We start from the raw sequence: 27,202 nt of genomic DNA, 5'->3' as shown, positions 1-27,202 counted from the left end.
CCTTTCCATGAAGCCGAGCTCATCAACTATAAGCATTTTTCCCATTCGAATCTTTCTTGTTCCGTCCTCTGATTTCTAAACCAATCCCATGTCCAACTACAATTACCCCCTTGTCGCCAAAACCGATCACTAACTTTACAAAACTTGAAATTTTCAAGTTTAAATAAGTTCGGACAAACTTCCTCTAAACTTGAGTTACCGGCCCAAACATCAATCCAGAAACTAAGTTTCTTACCATCTCCCAAATTACCTTTTATCAAATCGATCATTTTTCTACTTTCGAAATTTAGTTTATTCATGGCTTTAGCAATGTTCATCCATACACCATTGTGACCATTTTTAAACGGAACCGAACCATATCCTGTACTGTGTGCATGAATGGCCATAATGACCCGTTTCCATAATCCATCTTCCTCCGTCTTTAGTCTCCAACACCATTTTGACAATAACGAATTATTGATGTCTATAAGCCTCTAGATACCAAGCCCTCCTTTTTCTTTTAGAATAGACACCTTCTCCCATGCCACCCAATGCACTTTTCTGTTACTATTACTCCCTCCCCACAAAAATCTTTTCATGATGCTTTATAATTTCTCCACCACTTTACTTGGAACTTTAAATAAAGAGAAGTAATACACTGGTAAGCTTTCCAAAACCGATTTAATCAAAACAACCCTCCCGCCAATCGACAAGGCATTCGCTTTCCAGACCGCTAGTCGCTTCTCAAAGACATCGATAATCCCATTCCAATTATTAATCTTATTCATATTCGCTCCTACTTGAATGCCAAGATGTAAAAATGGCATAGCACCCTTCTTAAAATAAATTAACTTAACAAATCAAATAACCAAAAACCCTTTTTAATAAACCCAAAATATTTTTTCTTTATAAATTGTTTTGTCATAAACCGAGCGTCCTCACCAAACTATTTTCTTTACGCAACCTCTTTTTAAGCCAAGCCATTTATTTATCTAGGGTCGTTCGTTGAACCGAAATTTGTCTATTCACTCACTTAAAGGTATTTTTCGCTCTTGACTCGCTTACTTAACAAGTGAGTTTCCATACCCTTTGTTTCATATTTTATATTTTGGGGGTAGCATGTATACCTTATTCACTTTTATTCATGTTTTATTACCATATCTATTCAAAACACAATTCAATATATGTTTATGTGTGATTATTGTATGTTCTATGATTACGCTCTATGTGCTTGAATGCTTATTTTATGTTTGGTGGTTAGTATCTCATCCTCATCTATTCTCCTCAATTATGATCATACATTTACCCAAGTACAATGATTTTGTATAAATAGAAACGGATCCACATCTATTTAGTTGTTTACATTTTCATAAGATTTGTAATGCTCACTATTTACATATGAATTGTGATTTATCTATCTATTTATCATACCCCCCTAACTTTCAATCCCTTTGGCAATTTTATTTCAAATGTTACTCCCCTCTAACATTTTTTTCATTTTATAATACAAAATTTGTGCACTTCATTACGTAAATACACTATTTATTTTATTTATTTATTAGCAAACATTAAGAAACTTGTTTTAAAAAATGCAAACTAGCTCCAAAAGCTGTTAAAAAAACACTCTCTAAACAATCAAGACAATTATAGAAAAATGTATTGTTAAATTACCAAAAAAAATGCTTATTTTAATTAAGAAAAAAAACTGTTTTTTTCCTATTTAAAAAATAAATAAAGATTCGTTTTAAAAATATAAAAAAAACTAAAAAAGAATATTCTTAAAAATGTGTTTTGGAGGTAATAATAATAAAAGATAACAAAATGACAAAAAAGAAACTAAAAAGGTTTGAATTGTATAAATATGAAAGTAGAGTGAGGGGGTATGTTAAGTACAAATGAGATGGAGGGAGGTATATTTAGTAGCACCCATATGTAAAACTAAAACTTATGTATTCTCACCAACATTCGTGTTGACAAAATTTATGTTTATACATGCTGCAGGTACAAGTAATTGATATTGTTCAAGATTGAAGACATTAGTTTTACTATAACATCCGTATTTTGAGAATAATAAATAAAAGAAATTTTATTATTTCATGCGTGTCCTTATTAATTTTATAAAGTAACAAAGGAAATTCCGTTAATTTAATGGTGTATTAGTGTTTGATTAGGTTGGGTATGGATTTAGAAATGGGCTAGGGAATGGGTATGGGTCTTGAGGCCCAAGACTAGGAGTATATAAACTCCAAAACCACACTCTTCCTCATTTCCATCACCCTCATTTCCACCCAAACACTCTCAACCTCAAGAACACACAAACTCTCTTCCTCTCATATTCTTCTAATATCCAAGAGAAACAAGGTGATTTTGTGATCTAACATCATCAAACAACAAGAAACACGTCCAGATCCGAGCCAAACCCAAAACCGCGAGGTATGCTTCGGTTAAAAGGTTAAGTTTTGAGGTCGGTTTTGACATGCAACTTGATATAATAGTAGATTGGGCTATAAGATGAAAGAAAAATATAAACTTTACGAGCCATGAGTTAACATGTTCAATATAGGAAGAACGAGTGATGTTTTGCCTGTGTAAAAAGCAAATAGACAAAGTTGTTACAACCCAAAACCCATTAAAAGGGTAAATTGGTTCATAAGGAAGGGTCACGGAGGAAAATGGCTGGAAAATGGTAAAAAGGAAAAGGGGATTCTGATCGCACGGAAAAGAATTGCATCACACATGCATGCGATGCGATTTGTTTAGGGTCATGTGATGCGATTAGAATTCAGCATGCGATGCGACTGGTTTCGTCCATGCGATGCGACTGGTTTTGCCCATGCGATGCGACTAGTTTCGTCTATGCGATGCGATTGGTTTTGTCCATACGATGCGACTAGTTTCGTCCATGCGATGCGACTGGTTTGCATCCATACAATGCGATTCCTTTTAGCCATGCGATGCCATTGGTTTTACATGCGATCCAAATTGTTGTAAAACTTAACCCGACTCGTTTTTCTCATGAATTTTTAATAAAGGCTTATTAACGAAAATAAAATTTTTCCAAGCTGACATGGCAGCTCGACCCCAGCCAGGGGCTCTACCTCTTAGACCTTGCTAAGGGCTGCCGTCCCTAGACCCCGCTAACAGGGGTGCTGCCCTTAGACCCCCGTTAGTTGAGGGTTTCATTAACCTAGAAGTATGAATTAGTTGAAATAGATAATTGATACTCGTAACTTGTTAAACAGTTAGCCGTGCCCAGCTGAGGAGATGTGTGACCATAAACATAGAAAGAAACCGACTTCAAGTGAGTTCTAGCCCATTTTCTCTATTATGTTTTCGGGGTTGTATGCATACTCCTATGTGTTAGTTAGTACTCTTGCCTTGATTGGTAAGTGAATTCTATGTGAATGTTTTGTAAAGGTACATTGAACCATATAGAAAGAGTAACGAGTATGAACATATATATGTAAATAATAAAAAAACATGTAATGAACGTATGGTTTTATGGTGAGGAAAGTATGGTTGTATGACGAGACTTGTATGGTTGTATAGAACGAGAAGGAGGGCACCAAACCCTAATAATATCCGAGGTATGTAGGGCACCGGTCCCTAATAATATTTGATGTATGAAGGGTACCAGACCCTAATAATATCCGAGGTACGTAGGGCACCGGACCCTAATAATATCCGAGGTATGTAGGGCACCGAACCCTAATAATATCCGAGGTATGAAGGGCACCGGACCCTAATAATATCCGAGGTATGTAGGGAGAAATGCTCTTTAAAACGTAGAGTTAATATGAAAGTCATGTAAGTACGAGAGTACAAAGAAAGAAAGTATAATATATGAAAGATGAACAGGTTAAGTATACAATACGTATCTTCGGATGCGTACCTATAAGTATATGAATAAATTGTAGGTTGCCTGATTAACTAGAACTCACTCAGTGTAGCTGACTTTTAGTATGCCCGTAGGTAAATAGGTTAAAGAAGCTGACTTGAGGATGACACATGGTAGGGACTGGAAGGCTGACATCTAGAGAAGAAATATTATGAAACTTTTATGTTATGTTTAGGACAAGTTAGCTTTTGATAAGACAAGATTTTATGATTTGTAATATATTGGTTGATGTTTCACGATTCTGCGAAAAGTTTTAATTAACTCTGATTTTAGAACTGTGTTTATGAGTAAATCCAACGCCAAAGTAGGGTTCCGGGACTGGGGCCTTACATTTACCTTAGGATGTTTACTTTAAAATACAAAATTTTGATATACTTGTTATGATGATTGAATTTGTGTACTTGTTTAATGACAATGAAATTAAATAATTATTGTCGCTTTAATTAGTGTCTTTTGAGCTACTGTCCAATAAAAACGTTACACCCTGATATGTTCCGCCGCCTTTGGTTGGGGTGCGAAGTATTTGTATTAGAGCCGAAAGTTATAAGATATGTGATTAGATATAACGACCTACTAGCTTGCTTAGGGTCCTTATACGTGATGTGCCTTTACATGTTTTCACCCTGAATTATATTACTGATTGCCGTAGCTTAAATATTATTTAATGATTTGATATTATTCTTGTACACAAAAGCACACACAACTCTCAAAATCATTTTCAAAACCCTAAATGCTATTTTAAATTGGGAAATTCCTTAAGAATTCCCACCATTTTTATTTTTACTCCCCCCTTCTTGAGGATGATTTGTGTGACGAATATGTAGTAACTCTAAGAGGGACACACTTGTTCTTCGAACCCTTGACACCAAGGCTTGCGAGCCTGAGGAAATGCTATGCGTATAAATCTCAATTAACCATGAGACCCAGTTGCTTTCCTGGAGGGTTTGGCAAGGGTGTGAAACTTATTAAGCCAAAGCATATCACACCAAACGTCCACAAATCAACTAACCTCATTGTATTAAACGCGGTCATATGAAAACCGCACCCTTAAATCATAACTGAATTCACGGAGATACATGGCTATTCTACCTTATGGTTTTAGTTGAAAAAATGGGCGGGAAAAGCCATGGTGGATACATGGATACCCCCAACCATTCACCTCAATGCCCTCAAATCAATTTTAAATATGTTTATGGACAATTAATCCATGGTGATACATAGATATTTCAACGATGAGATTTTTGTTTAAAATTTTGATTTTGTTATGAATGGTTATTTTCTCATTTTGTTGGGACAATTTCATGATGATTCATGCATGTCTCAACCCTCGATTTAAGTTTTATTACTTCACTTAATTATCAATTTCATCAATGCATCAAGTTAAGGTTAATAAAATTTTCTTTTTATACCATCGTGAATTTTCACAAAACTCGAAATTTCGCATAGTTATACAATTTCTCCCAAAACCTACTAAATTTTTTTTCACTCTTCGTCTTGTAGCATGTCTTCTTCCCGCTCAACCCATCGTCACACAGGTGACTCTGGCCGTAGCATGTCGTCCCGCATTGCGAAGGGATCATGGAAGCCTTTTCAACACTCATTTCTCGGCTCTAAACCGTGAATGCTGCTACCACAACCGTAAATCTAAACCCAATTGCGTGCTCCTTCAAACAATTCACGAATTCTAACCCAACCCATTACGTTGGGACCGAGGGTGCTACCACCCTCGAGCAGATGGAAGTGTGTTCCTCCATTGTGCGCGCCCGGAAAATAAGAAACCACCTAAGCCTCAAGCGTTTTCAAACTAAGTGCCATCACTTGATGGAATAGTAAAAAATCACTCTCTTGGGGCTGAGATTGCCATGGCCTTGTCGTGGGATGAAGTCAAGAAGCTCATGCTAGAAAAATTTTTGCCCAAAATATGAACTCCGGAAGTTGGAAGAAGAGTTTACGAACTTGAAGCAAGAAGGTAGTAATAATACCACTTACAATGATCGGTTTCACGAACTAAACCTCCTCATCCAGCATATGGTCGTTCCTCTCTAGCGTGTCATCGATAAGTACATCTCGGGTTTGCCTATGCAAATCCAAGATTCCGTTCTAAGCCGTGACCCGAAAATCCTTCATGATGCCATCACTTTTGCTGGCACCCTCACCGAAAACTTCGTTAAGGTCGAGACGTTGATGCGGAAGAATTCCAAGAAGCCGAATAATAAGCCTGCACCCGAGCCCACTAATGAATCAAAGCCCCAAGCCTCTAAGCTCGAATCCATCAAGCACAACAATAACAACTCTTCCCACTACCATAATAATAAAAGAAAGATCAATTCCCAAACCTATGTGTTGGCCAATCGCATGCCCAACAAGCCCAACCCACCAAGAACCCTACACAGGACCCCACCCTTTGTGTGATACGTGTAAATTTAACCATTCGCCTAACCTCAAGTGTCGTCAATGCACTCATTGTGGTCGTTTTGGTCACCTCTTTACCACATGTCGTGAACTCAACCAACCCATGGTTTAACCTTTAACCTCACCTCTTACCCAACCACAAGCTTTACCTTATCCTCAACCGTTTACTCAAGCACCCTCAACTATTAGAGCTTGTTACAATTATTGAGATCCTAGCCATTTTCACAAGACTAACACACATGAACCAAATTCCACCCTACCCAACCCAAGCCACTCACTATCAAGCTTACCAAGCCCAAGTCTACCCAAACCACGTCACTCAAGCCCAATTCAACCAAGCCCAAGTAAATTAGCTTCAACCAATCCAAGCTCAACCCATTCAAGCAATTCAAGCCCAATCTAATCAAACTATCCAAGTCAACCAAAACCTAATAAACCAACTTCAAGTTAACCAAGCTACTCAAGGACATGCGTGTTGTATCAACGGATCCCAAGTCTAAGCCTCACCCTTCAACAAGGCATGCTACGCAAGAGACGTTTATTTTATCTAGTTCTTTTCATTTATATCTAACGTAATGACTTCATTAAATCTCAAGTTTTGTCATTTATGGTTATTTATGTTGAATTCGATTTCTCATGTATTTCTATCATGTCGTTTATTGCACTATTTATTGTTACACAATTTATTATCATAATTTAAGCGGTCTAGGTTATTTATCCGGACCATGTACATGGTGATATGAAGGGTTATCTAATAGTACTGTATTTATATAATGGACTACCTATGACCGATTTTCTACAAACGTTTTGGTTTAGAAATTGGGACTATGAACATATGTTGTACATAGTTATCTAATAGGAGCCACAAGTACAATTTTTTTCGATATTTTTAATACGTGGCACCCAAAATTCCCCAAAACTCACCCCATTCCCATAGTACTGTTTCCTCGTCTGATTCGATTTTATAATATGGATTTCAAGCGTCATCTATTATTATAATCTTTAGTCAGGTGATTCGTTTGTTGTGTGAACCTATCTATGTGGATACTTGTTCGTGAATTTTATTGCCATCTCAAGTATTTCTATACATCGAATGTGTAAATTGCTTATTTAATTTCAGAATTTCCTCCATCCTTTTTATTTCATTTTGTTGTTATTACTTTCGATGATTAACTTCAAAAATTTCGTTATACTTTTTTTCAAGGTTTATTTACTAATTATTTATGGTCATCAAATTTAACGTATTTATTTAGTTTCATTGCTCTTGATCAAATAATTCCATTTAAATATTGATTTAAAAATTTTTCTTTTACCTTGTTTCCGAATCCGCACAACGGGACAAACCATGAGCACCATGCGACAATTTAAATAATTATGAGCGCACACCTAATTATCAAAGTCCTCGCATGGAACTCATAGTGAATACGGATACAATTGTATGTCATAACTCAGAACCTAGGGTGATTTTGGGTAATGATACAAATATCGATGCGATAAGGGCATGGTGGATATGCCACTAGTACATTCTATATATAAGTGTCCTTATCATGTGTTCCGTTTGTAGCGTTATTTGGGCCACTCGAAGATCTGGGCTGTTTTTATTAAAAAAACTCTCTTGATACTTATTTTCTTTCTTTTTGTTATGGTTTTTCTATAATTTTGGGATGAAATTTTCAAAAAGGTGTGAATACTGTAGCATTCGTTAATTTTAGAATGCGAAACCAGACCCATTTAAAATTTCGACACCTTTCGGATCTTCATTTATTTATAATGGTGAATTGTTTTTGTATTTATGTTCATGATGTTGTTTATATTTATAATGTTATTTTATTATTTATGATGTTACTAATTTAATCCTAAATATTATATCATCTTTCTTTCATCAATTGAGTCAAGACATTTAATTGATCATAATAATTGATTCGTTAATCAAAATCTATGATTTCAAGCCTTCTGGCCTCTTGACTAGCCATCTAATTTACTCACTTTGACCTTGTTATTAACGATTTTGAGCCTATATAAAGGTCAGTCATTCTCTATAATTTCTTTGAACAACCAATTTACAATCAAAAACATCTAAGCTTGTCGATTTCTCTTAAGTCTCAAGTTTGATTTTCAAAAGTCAACGGCTCAAGAATTATTATCTTCTTTTAATTTTGTGATTCAATCCTCGGGTATTGTTTATTTCTTGTCATTGCGCATAACGATTGTTTCCATGATGACATCACAAAAGACATTCATGGAGACGTATCATTCTTTGTAATCGGCTCACTTACGCTGGGTTTCTGAATTTTATGTTTAAAGGCCAACTTTTATTTTTACAAACTAATAATCAAGAATAAACATTTTTTATCATACTACTTCATCTTTTTCAAATAATATTAGGCACAAACCCGACTCAAAAACCGGGTTCGTGCCTGACCAAAAAGCGAACCACTTGTTAAACTTGTTTTCTTAATTAAACCGGACTCACCTAAATTAACTAATAGTTATTAAAACCCATTTATTTTTCTACGACTAAAATAAATTAACTTAACAAATCAAATAACCAAAAAATATTTTTAATAAACCCAAAAATACTTTTTCTTTATAAATTGTTTTGTCATAAACCGAGCGTCCTCACTAAACTATTTTCTTTACGCAACCTCTTTTTAAGCCTAGCCATTTATTTATCTAGGGTCGTTCGTTGAGCCGAAATTTGTCGTTTCTCTCGTTTAAAGGCATTTTTCGCTCTTGACTCGCTTACTTAACAAGTGAGTTTGCAAACCCTTTTTTCCATCTTTTATATTTTGGGGGTAGCATGTATAGCTTATTCACTTTTACCCATGTTTTATTACCACATCTATTCAAAACACAATTCAATTTATGTTTATGTGTGATTATTGCATGCTCAATGATTACGCTCTATGTGCTTAAATGTTTATTTATGTTTGGGGGTTGGTATCTCATCCTCATCTATTCTCATCTAGTATGATCATACATTTACCCAAGTACATTGATTTTGTATCAATAGGAACATGTCCACATCTATATAGTTGTTTACATTTTCATAAGACTTTTAATGCTCACCATTTACATATGAATTGTGACTTACCTATCTATATATGTAAAACTAAAAGTTATGTATTTTCTCCAACATTCGTGTTGACAAACTCTATTTTTATACACGCTACAGGTACAAGTAATTGACATTGTTCAAGATCGAAGACATTAGTTTTTACCTTGGTATATTTACTTTAACATAAAAAATTTTGATGTACTTGTTATGATTATTGAATTTGTGTGCTTGTTTAACGATAATAAATTAAATTTTATTGTCGCTTTAATTAGTGTATTTTGAGCTACTATCCAATCATACACTACGCCCCGGCATGTTCCACCGTCTTTGGTCGGGGTGTGGCATCAGGTGCTTCACATCCTTTCTCCCGCTGAATGTGTATTTTTATACAAGAATGTAATTGCGTGCATCCTCATACTTATAAGGCACTCACAATTTTATCATTCTACCAATATGGGATAAACTCATCTGCCCATTTCACCAATATTCAAATTCAAACACGCATTTTAGAGTATCGATATCTCATTCGTCTTTATTCTTTAGACATGTTCATAATTATTTATAGGTAACAAATACCAATAAATTAATTAATTAAGCCAAAATTTTAAAATAGTTGCTTTTCAACGACTTGTAGGTTTACAACTCCATGGAAATAATATGATTTAGTGATGAGTGGGTAAAAGAATGTGTTTAATGTCCAATATCATGTGTATTAGCTATTTATATATATCGAGCATGATTATTTTGAGATCTTTTGTGATTGCAGGTGTTTGATACTTAATGGAGCTAAACAGAGCTTAATGGAAGCTATCGGGATGATACTCGAAAGTTAAAACAAAGATGAACGAGGTCAGTAGTTAAGATATGGAGGAAACATGAAGAAGACCAGACTGGCCGCAAGTTGGCTGTCAGTACCAGAATTTGTGGACCTGTATGATAAGAGAGGCCATAAGCAGGTGTGTAGATCAGACAGTTTTGGTAGAAGACCACAACTTGCGGTCCCATGACCACAACTTGCAGCCTAGTTCGTAAAAAGATGCAAAAATTGAGTTTTTGGCCACATATATAAATATAACTTTAGGGTTACAAAGGAGGGACATCCCATAGTCAATTTTGAAGGTTGGAATTACTCTTTGAGCATGTTTCTTCAATTATTCATTATTTACATCAACCATTGAAGATTCCAAGATGATCATGAGCGGCTAATTCTTTTTTGTAACCATCTTCGGACATAGGGTCGTGTTTTTAGTTGCATTTAGTTGATTTAAGCCTTTACTATGGATTCGGATTTGGTTAATCACTTGGTTAGTAAAATCTTTTTGTTTGTTTGTGTTGAATAAACAGTTTTTCACAATTGAATGTTTTGAGATTCATCAATTAATTGATTTGAGGTCATCAACATTTATGATTAAGTTCTTATCGTCATTGATGCATTTATCCCTAATAATTAAATTGATTATTTTCATCAAAACCTAAAATTGGTAATTAACTATATTGATTTTCAGCTATGCCAATTCTTCGGATTAAGTTATGATAATCAATAGAACCAATTTAGTCTTTTGATTATTTATTAACCAAACTAGTGAACATGTCTATGTGATTTCCAAATAGGTTTAATTAAGTTATCCAATCTGCTTCACAACTTAGACATTGGTTATCTTTCTTATAATTTTTATAATCTAGTCAAATCACTTTTCAAAATTACTTGGCATTGAATGTCCAAATGAAAAAGCATAAACAATGTACTTTAATTTCACTTTTCACTAATTCCATGTGAATTCAAAACCTTACTTGCCCTTGTTAGTGAAGGTAATTTTATAAATATTTTTTATTAACCTTTCGGTTAATCATACTGTTAGTTAAATATTTTTGTTTGTTTGTGTTAATTTAACAATTTTTCGCAATTGAATGTTTTGAGATTCACCCGTTAATTAATTTGAGGTCATCAAAATTTAGGAATAACTTCTTATTGTCACTGATTTGGTTATCTTTAATTATTGAATTGAGTATGTTCATAAAAACCTAAAACAGGTAATTAACTATACTGATATTCAGATGTGTCAATTGTTTGAATTAAGTTTTGATAATCAGTAGAGTTAAATATTTAGACACATGATTATTTATTAAAAAAACTAGTGAATAAGTCATGTCTATGTGATTTTCCAATAGGTTTAATTAACTTGTCCAATCTGCTTCACAACCTGAAACCTGGAGATTGGTTATCTTTGTCATAATTGTTATATAATCTAATCAAATCGATTTTCAAAATTGCTTGACAATGATTGTCTAACTCAAAAAGCATAAACAATGTACTTCAATAAAACTTTCCACTGATTTCGTGTTGATTCAACACCTTACTTACGCTTGCTAGTGAAGGTGAATTTATAAATATTTTTAATTGGCCTTTCGGCATTGATCATCTAGCTATGTGTTGATGAAGACATTAGCGAAAGAAGGGGAAAACCAGGCCGTAGGTTCCCCGTAGTGTCAAAATGGTGATTAAAGATAAGAGGTGAACTACCAAGACAATATTCGAAGGGAAAGACGACACATGTGTTGTCACACCCCAACCTAAGGTGGAAACATCGGGACGCAATTGATTGTTCACAGCACTCAAGACACTATCATACAATAATTGATGACAATATCTATCATTACTTTATTAAAATCTAAATCAAATACATGCATCATCCAAAGAAATTACATTACAAGAATATAAATAAAACATCAACAATACAATTATCTCTTTTATTTAATAATCTAAATTCCGATAACTAAATGTCTTCATCAACTTTTAATCATCCAATGTAAACACCTGCAATATGCATAAAAATAATATAGTTCGTCAACAATATGTTGGGTAAGATATATAATAATAATAAAACAAACAAACCATATGTATTAATGTGAGTAATACAATAGATATAACAAATAGGTGTCGTTTGACCATTGCCTAGCGAATCGAGATTTGGCTACTAAGACAAAATAAATACAAATAATGGTGTCGGTTGACCATTTCCTAGCAAATCGGGCTTTGACTACTAAGATGACGTATGATCATACCTAATGAGATAAACTGTGATGGACCTCTACGAAGAGATAAAATAAACAAATAATGCACCTTGCACATAACCATCAACTTGCGTACAACACAATAAGCAATACATGATTTGTGATTTAAATTGAGATTGATGTAAATAAGTGAGTTTTGGTACGCATATTGTCCCCAAAGTGAAAAATGGATAAAGGGGAAGTGACTAACTCACCTTAGCAATTAAAGCAATCAAGAGATAATAAAATAATAATAAAATAGCTGCTTATCCAAACTCAACCAAAAATCATAAAAAATTTACGGTAAATAGTTAGTATTAATAAAGTCGAACATTTAGCCGCTGGAATCGCGTCAAACTGCATTACGGTTCAAAAGATATGATTAAAAGAAGTTAAATGGGTGTTTTAAACGAACAGGGTTGGATCAGAACTGAAAGGTCGGGTCCGACACTATTGGATGTGAAATTTAATAACAAACACAAAACTCTTCTGATGCAAAAGCTAATTTTGACGGAAAGAGGTTAATTGAGAAAATACCGGTTTTTAGTCTTTAAAAACCCTAATGGGTCGGTTTACAATTGACCATCAAAACCCTTTTGATTCATGAAATTGATAGAGGGCTTTGATATATTATGATGATACAAAGGTTTTTCATTTACACAACCTACCCGGATTCACAATAGATAGAACTAGAACACGAGTTAATTGATTAAAGCTTGAACTCTGAAAAGGCAACTGTCTTGAAAAACTTGAAGAACTTGGAGAAATCAATGGTGGAGGCCAAGAGACGAATTTTATGGATGGTGGCTGAGTTTTGCAGTAGGAATTAGGGTTTAGAGAATAGTTGGTTTATATATTAAAGGCTTAAATTCATTTATTAGGCAATTAACTTGTTTAGGCAATAGAATATTCATTTAATGATAAAACATCAAATTCGTTTTTATAGAAGAGGGAATGAATATGGACATGAAACGCGGTCAATGGGGTTTTCTTGTAGCTTAATACACGCGATTTAGGCCTAAAATAACCTGATTGTGCATTAAAAATGAACCAAACAAACTAAAACTAACCAGCTACAGAAAGGTCTAAGCGTCACGCGGCTAGCATAGGTGTAACACCCCGGCTTAAGTGGAAATGCCTGAGTGTAACGTACAAATTGCTCAAACACACATGACACTATTGAGTGACGATAATATCATTAATTCATTTAAAATCTCAAGTACACAAGTTTAAGAAATGAAATACATTCAATTAGGAAAGACAACTAAATTAACTTGTCCATTATTGTTGATAACTTGGAACTAGTATCTTCATCACTTCAACTTCTAATGATTGTACCCGTAGCATGTATATAAATAAAGGGTTAACTAACAATTAGTTGGGAGAATCACACAGTTTTGATATACATACATAAAAACCATACAATTCTATGAACATGTGTAATAACGCAAGCAAGGTCCTTTCCAGTTGGTAGCAACCAACGTACTCGGATAAAAGAACAACGCAAGCAAGGTCCTTTCCAGTTGGGGACAACCAACGTACTCGGATAATCGCACATCGCATGCAAGGTCCTTTCGAGTTGGTAACAACCAACGTACTCGGATAATCACACAACGCAAGTAAGAAAATAAACACACAAGTCCATAATACGAATTGTAGTTTGAATAAAGAATAACTAAATAAACGTTTGAATATGATATACATGTTACCCCTAAAATGTAAAAGCGTTAAAAAGGGGGTGTGAGAAACTCACCTCGAAATTGAAGCGGAAATAAAGATAAAAGCCAAAATGCGTCAACGGAACTGAAACGAACAATCCTCACGAACTATAAAAGTAAATACGAAATTTAAATACTAACTAATGGGATTACAAAATTTAAATTAATAAATTTGTAGGATTTATTCTAATGTATTTTATGGGATAATATAATATTTAACTTTAATGGAAATTTTAACGAAATAAATATTATTTTAACTAATTTTTTATTAATAATTTAACACAATTATAAGAAATATAATATTTACTAATTACGGATTTTAATGATAGTTTTAACTCGAAAATGATTATGTTAACTAATTATAAAGGTTAACGAAATCGAATTATAAGGTTAACGAAAAGGAAAAATAATATAATATTATTTAAATGTTATTTTAACTAATAATGTATTATTTACCAGGAGAATTATGATATTTATGGATTACGGATTTTGTCGGAATGTTAACTTGAAAACAAGTATTTAAGCGAATTATAAAGCTAACGGAAATTTATTAACGAGTTTTTACGTAACGTTACGAATATGAAAATGTTGGGTTTTTGGGTGGAAATTGGTAAAATTAATTTAAAAATAATTTATTTAAATAAAAAAGAATTTGTTTGATTTTTAATAATTTATTGGATTTATAATGATAAGAAAATGGGTTTAAATAAAATATCAAAAAAAAGTGTTTGACTTGGGTTCGAACTCGGGTCTGCTGTTTGACACACTAGCAGCTTAACCACTAGACCAAGCTTCGAATTTTATTATAATATAGAAACAGCAATATAAATAAATTGATACAAGTTCATCTCCTACACAACCAAACCCTAGGTTTCAATTCCACAAATCGGTTCCATGTTTGATCAATTAAGGTTTTCGTTTATCGGCTCAAAACTAATCAAATGCATACTTATTACCTACAGATGTTAAGGTTTGATAGAGAACCATGGTTTGGGAAATAATAACTTGGTCGGAAGATTGCAAGTGATTGAGAGTATTTTAGATGAAATAGAAGATAGGTACAAGTTTAGTTGATGATTGGGAGCCTATTTAGGCTAGTAATTGAAACGTTATTCGTTTAATGATCATAATTGAGATTTTGAACATAATCTGGCGGTTCCCGAGGTTACGGGTCAAATTAGTACGTTATTACTCATTATTTGTTGATGATTAAAGGTCTAAAAGCGTTGTGGGTCGTTAATTGAATTAAACGGAAGTTTTGAATGCTTTAAGAGGGCTGCCATGATTTGTTAGAGTCGCCGAACGGCGGCCGAAATCATCTGCCAGGAAACCGTGGAAGGGCTGGGGGGGGATTGGCTGATAGTTTAATATAATAATAATATAATTCAAATAAAGTTACATTTTTGGTCCTTGAAGTTTCAATTGATATTAAAACTTAAATTAAACTATATTTACAATTTAAACCTCTAGCTTTGATATTGTTTTAAGATTAGAAAATTAAAAGGTAATTTACGAATTGAATGCCGAACTTTGAAACGTAATAAGAAATTAATATACTTGGATAATTTTCGTATTATACTTGAATAGTTTGCAATTTGTTTAAATCTTTACAGCTTTAAACTTTAAATCTTGTAGTTACGTTTATTGAATAAAATACAAAGAAAACGATACGAACGATAAACGTAAATCATCGTGAATATAATATTAACGATGAATAATGAAAAAGAATAAGCGTAACTCGGGTCGATTTTACAAATTCAATAAAAATCTATGACTATAAAATACCTTAAATGAAACTTGACATATATATATATATATATATATATATATATATATCTTTGTAACAAAACCAAAAATTTAAAATGGGTCGGGTTTTCGGGTTTGAAAAGTAACGAATATTACAGGACTCACAACTTTTAAAAATTTCGTCTCGAAATTAAAATAAATATAAAATTTTTAAAGAAAACAACTAATACAAGGAATTTGTTAAAAGGTTTAACAATTTTATAAATACATAATTAAATAAAATAATAATGTCGATATTTGAATGGCCTGAAAGACGTCACAAATGGGAAAATGACAAAGACACTTATATATAGGACGTACCAGCGGCGTATCCACCATGTCCTTATCATATTGCATGTGTCCCGTCTTTCAAAATCATTCCAGGTTTCATGTTATTACACACAACCGGTCTTATTATGTTTTCCATGCGAGGACTTGGATAATTACGTGTCGACCCATAATTACATTTATCGTCGGATGGTCTACATAATGGACATCCCATTGTGTGGTTTTAAGATAAAATAAACTCTTATATGAAAACTTTTTAATCAATAACAATAACTATAAGGATTGAAAAATACAAAAATATATAAACAAGTCCTTGAGGTTAAGGATAGGAGAAAATATTAGGTCCAAATAAATGAAATCGTTGAAGTTTTGAACGATATAAACAATGTTATTAAACTTATAACGAAATGAGTGAAACTTTTGAGTAGTACAAAATAATTAGAATAATGAATGAAAGACATTAAAGTCATGAACATCGAAATATTCTGACGAAACATTGAATTCGAAACTCGAAAGTAACAGAGTAATTAAATGTGACATTGAGCAAACAAAGTATAAACACGTAAATCGATAAAGCATTGGGTTCGAGAATAAGATATATAAACGAAACGTTAATTTCAAAATATCAAAATAGAGTAAGTTCTTTGAGTCAATAATGACTCGTTAAACAAATGAAGATTTCTAATAAAATATCAATGTGAATAAGGGCCACATTGAGGTCAAAATAAATAATTGCAGCTTAGAGATCAAGGTAAAATATTGGTCTCAAATTGACAAAACATCGAGAACAAAATAATTGAAACTTCGAGGTCAAAATAAGACATTGATCTCAAATTGATAAAACACTGAGATCAAGAATAAATAATTAAAACTTCAAAATCAAAGTAAAACATTTGTCTCAAATTGATAAAACATTGAGATCAAGAATAACAAAATGATCTGAATAAAACATTGAGTGGAAATAGAACCAAGCAATTAACCAAAACAATTCTTGTAAAAACTTAGCATGTACATGGTCCCAATTTCGTCTAAACAATTACGTTTATGGAAATCGGTTATAGATAGCGAGATTGGAATAACAAAAGTAAATTGATTCAAAAATTGCAAGTATGAATGATGTATGAAAATAGCTCACTAATTAACGAATAACCAATCTCAATATCAACTTCATAAACAACCTTTCAAAAAAAATTCGATACATACAATTGTTTCGATTATGTCTAAATAGAATAATATATATATATATATATATATATATATATATATATATACACATGAAGAATAAAGAAATCAAAACAAAAGGTAGCTTGCGATGCTTGTCTTCTCGAAGGTGGGTTTACGGTATGAAAGTTATTATGGGAGCGTTGGTATGATTTATTGGCGTTGACAAAGGAGGGAAAAGAAATGATTGTTGATATTCGTTTAAGTATGTGAAAAATTCGATTGTAAATAAAACGTGATGTTTTTATAACCCTTTATAATAATAATTTGCACGGGAAAAAAATATCCTTAGCTAGCGCTAAAGCTTGAAAACTTTGTAAAACTCTTAGTGTAAAAGATTTTCTGTTGGGCGGCACCCCTATGACAACATTATTGAGGATCGCCAAGTAAAATGACTCGTTGAGGATGAAATTTTTATATTGATAATGTAATAACCTCACGGCTTAGAACTTGTTTGAAGTAAAAAAAATAATTTATGGATATCATATAACCTTGAAAAAATATTATAATAATTATAGTTGTAATAATAATTAATTAAATAATAATTATAATAGTAATAATAAAGGTATTGATAGTAGTAGCAGTAGTAATAATAATAATAATAATAATAGCGATAATGATAATAATAATACTAATAGTAATAAAAATGAATCGTTTGAATTGTCGTATAGTTCTTTAAAGAAAATAAACTTGAATATACTTCGTATAACGAATATTTTATGAATATATATATTTATTAAGTGACTATTTTAAAATAATCAAGAATTTGAAATTTAAGTAAAAGGTGTTTATAAAATAAACGTGAAAAGGTACGCAAGGAAATATTGATTTATTTAAAATTTTGGTATGGTTGATGAGTTTGAAAAGATTAACCATTGATGCCAGAATATGAATAAACTTTAAGTGGACAAGGAATGCGGGGTATATAAGGTATTTCATGGTAGAAACAAGTTAGGTCTTTCAGAGTATTGCGGGTGTGTTCGGGTTACTACAATGATGGCAGACTTGAAGCAGGAGTATACGGTAAGACATATGGTTGGGATAATTGTTTGGGTAACAGCTCGTGCGAATAAATATGTGGTGTTGAGTATGTATAGTTTCGTAGCAAGAGTTGATAAGGTGACAAGTTTGGTCCCCCAAAGTTTATAAAATACCATTTTTAGCCATTTAAGTTATTTTAGAGGTTTTTAAGCATTGTTTGACGAGTCTAAAAGTTATAAGAGTATAAACTAAGTTCAACCAAGTTAAATACTAATAACTGCATCATTTTATTAATACAAAATATCATAAATACATCCCCAAATCGATTAAACAAGTATGAATACAAAGATGAAAAATCCGAGATGTCATAGTCTCCTCTACTTTCGGGAATTTTGTCCGGAAATTAGAGAAAACTAAAACAAAATTAGTATAATTATATTTGAAGAAAAAAAATTACAATTTTAACATAACATGGAACGTCGAGCAGTCGGAGCAACACTCCAAATATAAATCCTATAAGGGCACTTATATATAGGAAGTACCAACGACATATAGCGACACATCCACCATGTCCTTATCATATTATATTTGTACCGTCAGGGCCGTCTCCGAGAATTTATATACCTCGGCTGAGCCGAAATAAAAAAGACCCGTAGGGCGTAACGAGTAACGAAATATATAACATATAAGATAATTTTTTTAAACGACATAAACATTATGACAATAAAAATAACAAAAATATAGTAATAAAACCAAATACAATAATATCTAACGATTTATGCATAAACTTATACATAACACCGGCTAGAGACCTTTTCATTTCATCATCTCGTTTTCTCTTTTAATGTTTTTGAGAACCGGATAATTGTTTAGGAGGCATAATTGATTAATCATTTGCTAAAAGGCTAAAAATCAAAAACAATATGTTAATATATCAATATAAATAGATTAATAGTTTGTTTCACAATTGAACTAAATCTCTAATATTAATAAAGAATATATGTGGGTATATTACTCAAGAAAAATAGACTAAATGACTTATAGTTATACTACTGTAACTATTAACTAAATTAATAATTAAATATCCAATAGTTAAACTTAATATCCAATACATTTGTGTGACTAGTGATGGACTCTTGCTTGACTGCTTGGTGGACGGTGGACTAAAGAAGCCAAGAAGGAGGGTTGCCTACTTGCCTGGTTGGAATCTGTAGGGTTGCCTACTTTTAATCGTCCTTTTTCTTTTATTTTTTAAGTGTTTATTATTTTTTTAAGTTATTGGTTTTGGTTCAGTAGTTTGGGCCAAATAACCTAAAATATACCAAATGGACTACGTATAAAAGAAATTTGGGCCCGATAGTTTGTAAATAATCAAAATCTATTATATTACATAAGATTTATGTAATATAATATATATATACAAAAAATTTGTGCCCTGAAAAAAATGTGCCTCAACCGAGGGTGCGGCTCGCACACCTCTTTGGCTGGCCATGTGTACCGTTACCCAAAACTACCTTCGGTTCTAGCCTATGATACACAACTATATGTATTATGATTTACATGTGAGGACTTGGAAAATTACGTATGCATCTATAATTAGTTAGCTTGTCAGTGGTCCACATAATTCGTCAATTGTGTGGGTTACAAATATTTTAAAGACATAACTTTGTGAGAAGATAAAATTATTTTAACTAATTAAATATAAGAGAGTTAAAATGTTTGAAATATTTCTAATACAATAAGAGTAAATAACCAAATGGAGTAATTGAATTAATCATAACTTGTTATTATCAAAATCAAACAAGAGTCGTTATAATACGTAAATCAAAACACAAAAATAAATAAGATAAAAACAACGCAAGCAAAAAGAGTCTTTGGAGTCTTTGAGTAGCTTAGTTATGGTTGGCTTTATTCATTTGACTTAGAGCACCTTGAGGAGTTGGATTCATAAGAACTTGAGCATTCGGGGTGAATTGATTTGGGATAGCTTGAATAGGTTGGGCTTGAATGAGTTGCAAAAGTGGGGTTTGGTTGGAGTAGGCTTGGTAAACTTGAGCTTGCGGGTATGGGATTTGATAGGTTTGGGTTAATTAGGTTTATGTTTCTTGTTGTGGTGGGAAGTGTTGTTGTGGTGTGGAGTGGGTTTGGGTTCGGCCTTAACATCGGTTGAGGATTCGGTTTTGGAATTGTTAGGGGTAGGTTTAGAGTCCTTCATAGAGAAGGTTCCATTGCTAATATGGTCATCTGAGAGAGCACCGGCAAGGCCAATAGCTTCACCAATGCTAAGAGGGTCACGACAAACTACGGCATCCCGAAAAATTGTTGGTAAACCACGGATGTACTTGCGAATGGCATGGGTTATGGGTGTTATGAGGTGAGGTACTAAAAGACTGAGCTCTTTGAAGCGGTTCGAGTAAGTAGAGTTGTCACCACCTATTTGTTTAAGTTCCCAAAACTCGGTTTCAAGCCTTTATAGTTCATGTTTGGGGCAAAATTCCTTCTTCATTGATTCTTTGAGATCTTCACAAGGCATGACCATAGCAAACTCGATTCCTTGGATGGTTTTGAAAGTGTTCCACCAGTTGGGTTTTAACAAGATTATCAAAGTGATAAAACCTTACTTTTACCAAAAACGCAGCGGATAAATGTTTTAAATCTTGTTAGTTTATAGTGTATAAAACCAATTTTATACATACAAAACCCAAACCCGGATCCAAATACGAAATACATACTATCAAACACATGCATGTCACTATAAGTTCATGCATGTTAAGACTACCTTTCAAAACCAAGGAAATGTGAAAGGGATGATGAATGGTAGGCTAGAACTTCAAGATAGGAGTTCCTCAAGCTTGTATACCCTTCAAGCCTTCAAGCAAACACCTTGTAGCTAGGATTTGCACTCAAAATTTTCTTCCTCCCTTGGCTCCTCCTCTTGGCCGAAAATTAGAGAGAAAAGAGAGAGAGAGTAGAAAAATTTGTTGTTACTTGCAAAAAAATGAGAGTGAAAGAGGAAGTAAGTGTGTATCTTTTGGCACCACCCATGGCACCAATTAGAAACCTTGCATGTCTCCACTAACATTTGAAATAACAAAAAAATAATAAGAGAAAAAGAGATTCCTTCCTCGTTATTATTATTATTATTATTATTATTATTATTATTATTATTTAAACCTTCCATTTATAAATTTGTGTTATAAAACTTATTACTTATAAGTGTAACACAACATATAGGCAACATGCTAGGTAACCATTTTCACAAATTGTTATTTAATCATCTTAAATAACACTATGGAATGTTCTCTCTCAAAATATAAATCATCCATATGATTTATTCATTTCACAAGTACATTGTGTTTAGAAACCCTTTTCCAAATAACATAAGTGTCAATATTTATTTACTTAGGATCATATCATATATAAACAAATATAATTGGTGTTTGTCTAGCTTGTTATTGGGTATGACCCGACTTGGATCATAACATACTAGCCACATCAATTATAATATGTGTCTTGGGCAGATCGAGTCCAACAATCTCCCACTTGCACAAGATACATAGAAGATTGATGCAAGTAGCAAATCCTGCCTAACTACGGTTTACTACCCCTAATACGCATGACGAAGTGCCATTCAATAACATCATCCCCTTCAAGTCCCTTACTTGAAATGATTTAGGTGAATCTATCATTTATCCTTTTGCCTCAGATGTCATGTCAAATCCAGAGACATAGAGTGATCATTCTCTGTTAATTTAACTTAGCAGGCCTTAGAAATCTTACTCTTAACGAATAAGAGGGACAAATCCCCTTTTGACTACATACGTCTTTCACAATCACCTAGTACCATACATGATCTTAGACTTATGTACCGTCATGTTTCAGAGCAGCGAAGAACTAAGTCAAAGCATAATATGTATCTCAGGTCGGAGGATACTATGATATTCGCCTTTCCTCAAATTTACTTATGATCAATCACAAAGATTCCATGTAGTAACATTTGAGAGCAGGTCAGTCCAATATTTATATCCCATAAATATCTATGAACCTTGGCAGCAACCCTTGCTCTATATTCATACCTTATGAATATCCACCAATCCAAGTTCATAATAGTCTTACCTTCATATTTGCTCCCACAAATATGAGCGACTACGGACATTTAGAATAAGTAACTTATTCATGGATTTAAACATGCTAAAATGGGCATAACTCAAAATGTCATAATCATAAACCATAATCATATGAATGAGTCAAAATAACAATTGTTCTGATATCCAAATAAAAAATTCGATCATATCCAATTACTAGAATATCGAAGTCCTAAGGCACTAGTGTGACCTTCATGCTTTGGCCTTTCAAGGAGCTTCGTGAGCGGATCTGCAATGTTTTGATCGGTGTGAACTTTGTTAATACATATCTTTCCCTTTTCAACTTCATCCCTTATGTAGTTGAACCTCCGCTCAATGTGCCTCGTCTTTTGATGTGCTCGAGGTTCCTTGATTTGAGCAATCGCATCCTCGTTGTCACAAAAGATTTCTAGAGGGTCCTGAATGGTACGGACCACCCCTAGGTCGGCGATGAATTTCCTAATCCATGCAGCTTCTTGAGCTGCCAATGAGGCGGCGATGTATTCCGATTCTGTGGTGGACAAAGCTACCACATCTTGTTTCGAGCTCTTCCAAGGGACTGCCTCACCATTCATAATGAAAACATATCCCGATTGTGATCGAGAATCATCTCGATCGGTTTGGAAACTCGCATCCGTGTAACCCTTTACAACGATTTCCTCCTCACCCGACCCGTATATTAGAAACATGTCCTTAGTCCTTCTAAGGTATTTCAATATACTCTTAACCGCCATCCAATGGCTACTTCCCGGATTATGTTGGAATCTACTTGACATGCTTAAAGCGCATGCCACATCCGGTCTAGTGCATACCATTGCATACATGATGGATCCAATAGCCGATGCGTATGGGATTCCATTCATTTTCTCTTGCTCATCCTTTGAGCTTGGACATTGAGATATACTCAATATCGTTCCTCTTTGAATAGGTACCAAACCTCTCTTAGAGTTATCCATCTTGAACCTTTTCAAGATTTTGTCAATGTATGCACTTTGATTTAAACCTATCAACCGCCTTGATCTATCCTTATAGATCTTTATTCCCAAAATATAGGCGGCTTCACCAAGATCTTTGATGGAAAAACAACTTCCAAGCCATGCTTTTACACCTTCCATGATTGGAATGTCATTCCCAAATAGTAGTATGTCATCAACATACAATACTAAGAAGGTAATGATGCTCCCACTAGCTTTCTTATACACACAAGCTTCATCACCATTTTTTATGAATCCAAATTTCTTAACTTCTTTATCAAAACGGTGATTCCAACTTCAAGTTTTATGGGATCGGTTAAACATCTTATGTTTAGTTGGCATGTTTAATCCCATCAACACCATTGTATACCATGCTTCGGTGACCCTATTCACATGGTTTCCAATTTAAGTCGTCCTACTTATACACACGTGTGAGTTTACACATACAAGTGGTTAGGTAACCTTTATCCCACAAGTATGGTAAACCCACCTCAAACTCACAAGCTTCCTCCAACATGGTTAGGTGACCTTTATCCCATACCGAGTTCCCAAGTGATTCGAGTGTTGTACAAAAGGATGGTGTTCGAGTTATTTTATAAAAGGGATTTTAGTTTTTAAATTCTAGATTGGAAAACCTTTTATGTACCTTCCATTTGCATGCATTCAAATGTATGGTATTTAGTTGAAAACCCATTTTCAAAATTCCTATTAATAAAACCCATTTTATTATGAAATCATTAGACTTTAATAAAACCAATTTTATTACCTAACGATTTCTAAGGAACCAATTTTATGCTAGTTGTTGATTTTAAGTAGTTAGCAAACCATATTGCAATAACACAAACAAAAGAAAATCAACCATACAAGCATAAAACATACAACCACAAATTCATAACCATAGCCTCCTAATGTTGACTACACTTGTTGACCGAAGACAAGTGTGTCAAAAAGGCCTCTCCTAAGGGACCCATAAGAACATGAACTTGTGTCGGTGAACTCCCACTTGATCCCGCATCCAAATGCTCCAAGTGTTCACTCCGTGTTGTGGTCTCCATCTTTTACTTGGGTTTCCTTCCTTGCATCTTCTTTTACAAAATATATCCTAATACATTTTTCTAGTAAAAGAAATACATCTAACCTATTTATTATTACAAACCAAATGAATGAATAAATAGATTACAAAACCCAAATAATATTACAATCATATCGAATAAATTATCAACCACAACACAATCATACAACCAAACACAAGGCCATGGCTAGGTTATGAACATCTATTACACATCCAAATATGCAATAATCCAAGACCAAAAAATGGTTCCCCTTTCCCTCAAAAATTTCGGCCCAACCTTAACCAAACCGAAAGTTTCGGGTTTTGTCCAAACAAAGTAAACAATCATCCAAATGACCTAGTTTTTCAAGATTACCACATGCATGTAAAGTATAACCTTGAAAAACCATGGGGAAACCAAAACCCCAAAAACTTTCGGCCATATGGTAAACCCACCATAAACCCGAAAATTTTTAGGTCTAATGAAGCATGCATTCGTATAAGCGGCTCTTGATGCCATTGTTGGGTTTTAACAAGATTATCAAAGTGATAAAACCTTACTTTTACCAAAAACGCAGCGGATAAATGTTTTAAATCTTGTTAGTTTATAGTGTATAAAACCAATTTTATACATACAAAACCCAAACCCGGATCCAAATACGAAATACATACTATCAAACACATGCATGTCACTATAAGTCCATGCATGTTAAGACTACCTTTCAAAACCAAGGAAATGTGAAAGGGATGATGAATGGTAGGCTAGAACTTCAAGATAGGAGTTCCTCAAGCTTGTATACCCTTCAAGCCTTCAAGCAAACACCTTGTAGCTAGGATTTGCACTCAAAATTTTCTTCCTCCCTTGACTCCTCCTCTTGGCTGAAAATTAGAGAGAAAAGAGAGAGAGAGTAGAAACTTTTTTGTTACTTGCAAATAAATGAGAGTGAAAGAGGAAGTAAGTGTGTATCTTTTGGCACCACCCATGGCACCAATTAGAAATCTTGCATGTCTCCACTAACATTTGAAATAACAATAAAATAATAAGAGAAAGAGATTCCTTCCTTGTTATTATTATTATTATTTTTTTAAACCTTCCATATATATATTTGTGTTATAAAACTTATTACTTATAAGTGTAACACAACATATAGGCAACATGTTAGGTAACCATTTTCACATATTGTTATTTAATCACCTTAAATAACACTATGGAATGTTCTCTCTCAAAATATAAATCATCCATATGATTTATTCATTTCACAAGTACATTGTATTTAGAAACCCTTTTCCAAATAACATAAGTGTCAATATTTATTTACTTATGATCATATCATATATAAATAAATATAATTGGTGTTTGTCTAGCTTGTTATTGGGTATGACCCGACTTGGATCATAACGTACTAGCCACATCAATTATAATATATGTCTTGGGAAGACCGAGTCCAACACCACCAAGTGAGAGCCCGTTCGTCAAAGACGCTCGAGGCGAACTTAGTCCTTTTATGGCCCGGACATTCACAGTGGATGAATACGTTCTCCATCCTTTCAAACCATTGGAGAAGTTTAGTGATGTTTTTTTCTCCAAGATATTTGGGTGGTTTAGCACTAGTGAATTGCTTGTAGTTAAAGTTGTCTAGAACCGCAGATGAAGTAGAACCATTCAAGTTGAGGCTTTGGATTTGAGTCACCATAGTAGGCATTGCAGCAACCAATTCCTTGGTGATCCTTGCGGCCCAGACGGCGATCATGAGAACAAGCTAAATGACGTTGAGTGCGGCGATGGTTTCTTAGAGAAGACACTTTATGAGAACCAAAAATAAAGATTCATATGATGGGTGAAAATTCATAAGAGGGTAAGTTGTGTAACAGAAGAAGTAACATGAGATTAGTTAATACATGATGTACTAAAATGCTATTAATTAACAGTTTAGGGTGAAAATTGAAACGTGCTTAATAGTTTGAGAATAAAATAAAATAAAATAAATGAGAGAAGACACAACAAAATGATAACTATTTAAATAAATTTTGATAAATGTGCACTGAGAATTGTGCCGGATCATGGGAATTAAAATACTTTGATTAATTGAAGTAAAGTGACTAAATCAATCATGAAGTTTTGTGATTAAATAAAACCAAATAACTAAATGAATAAACAAATTTTCTTTGATGGGTTGGGCTTTCAATGAGCCTTCCATAGCATTTTATTATCCCAACTTGTTAGCATACCAAAATAAATTAGTGAGTTAGGCTTCCCATGAGATTCCCATTGCATTTTGTTGGCCCAACTAAATAGCGAATCATCAAGATAATGGAGTTAAACTGCCCATGAGCATTCCATGATATTTTAAATGGTTCAACTAAATAGTGAATTAACGAAATCAAATATGGGTAGTTGGAGGATCTCATGAACCACCACGGATGATAATGCTCCAACAAAATATCGTAATTAAAACGGATTGAGAAAATGGATAGTTGGAGTATCCATGTTTCCCCAACTAAACATTTAAAAAATAATAATAATTAAACAATTTGGAATTTCCGAATTTATCCATGAAATCACCGTGATTTCAGTTTGATAATTTAGGGAAGGTAACCGTCACATTGGTTATGTTGACAGGTTTCGGATGGTATGACGTATTTTCCGCTTTGGCCTATAGGT

At 33.5% G+C, this 27,202-nt stretch overlaps 1 protein-coding gene across 1 annotated transcript in view; it reads left to right on the top strand.

Moving 5' to 3' along the window:
* The window catches only part of LOC143628521 (uncharacterized), a 217,873-nt gene that overhangs the window by 84,776 nt on the left and 105,895 nt on the right, over positions 1 to 27,202 (top strand). The window lies entirely within an intron of this gene.

Source organism: Bidens hawaiensis, unplaced genomic scaffold (genome assembly GCF_021521415.1).
Source record: "Bidens hawaiensis isolate Kalapana, Puna unplaced genomic scaffold, B.hawaiensis_p1.1 tig00005019_1, whole genome shotgun sequence".
Taxonomy (NCBI): Eukaryota; Viridiplantae; Streptophyta; class Magnoliopsida; order Asterales; family Asteraceae; genus Bidens; species Bidens hawaiensis.
Note: the sequence above shows the minus strand (reverse complement) of the source record. Positions and strands in the feature narration are given on the sequence as shown.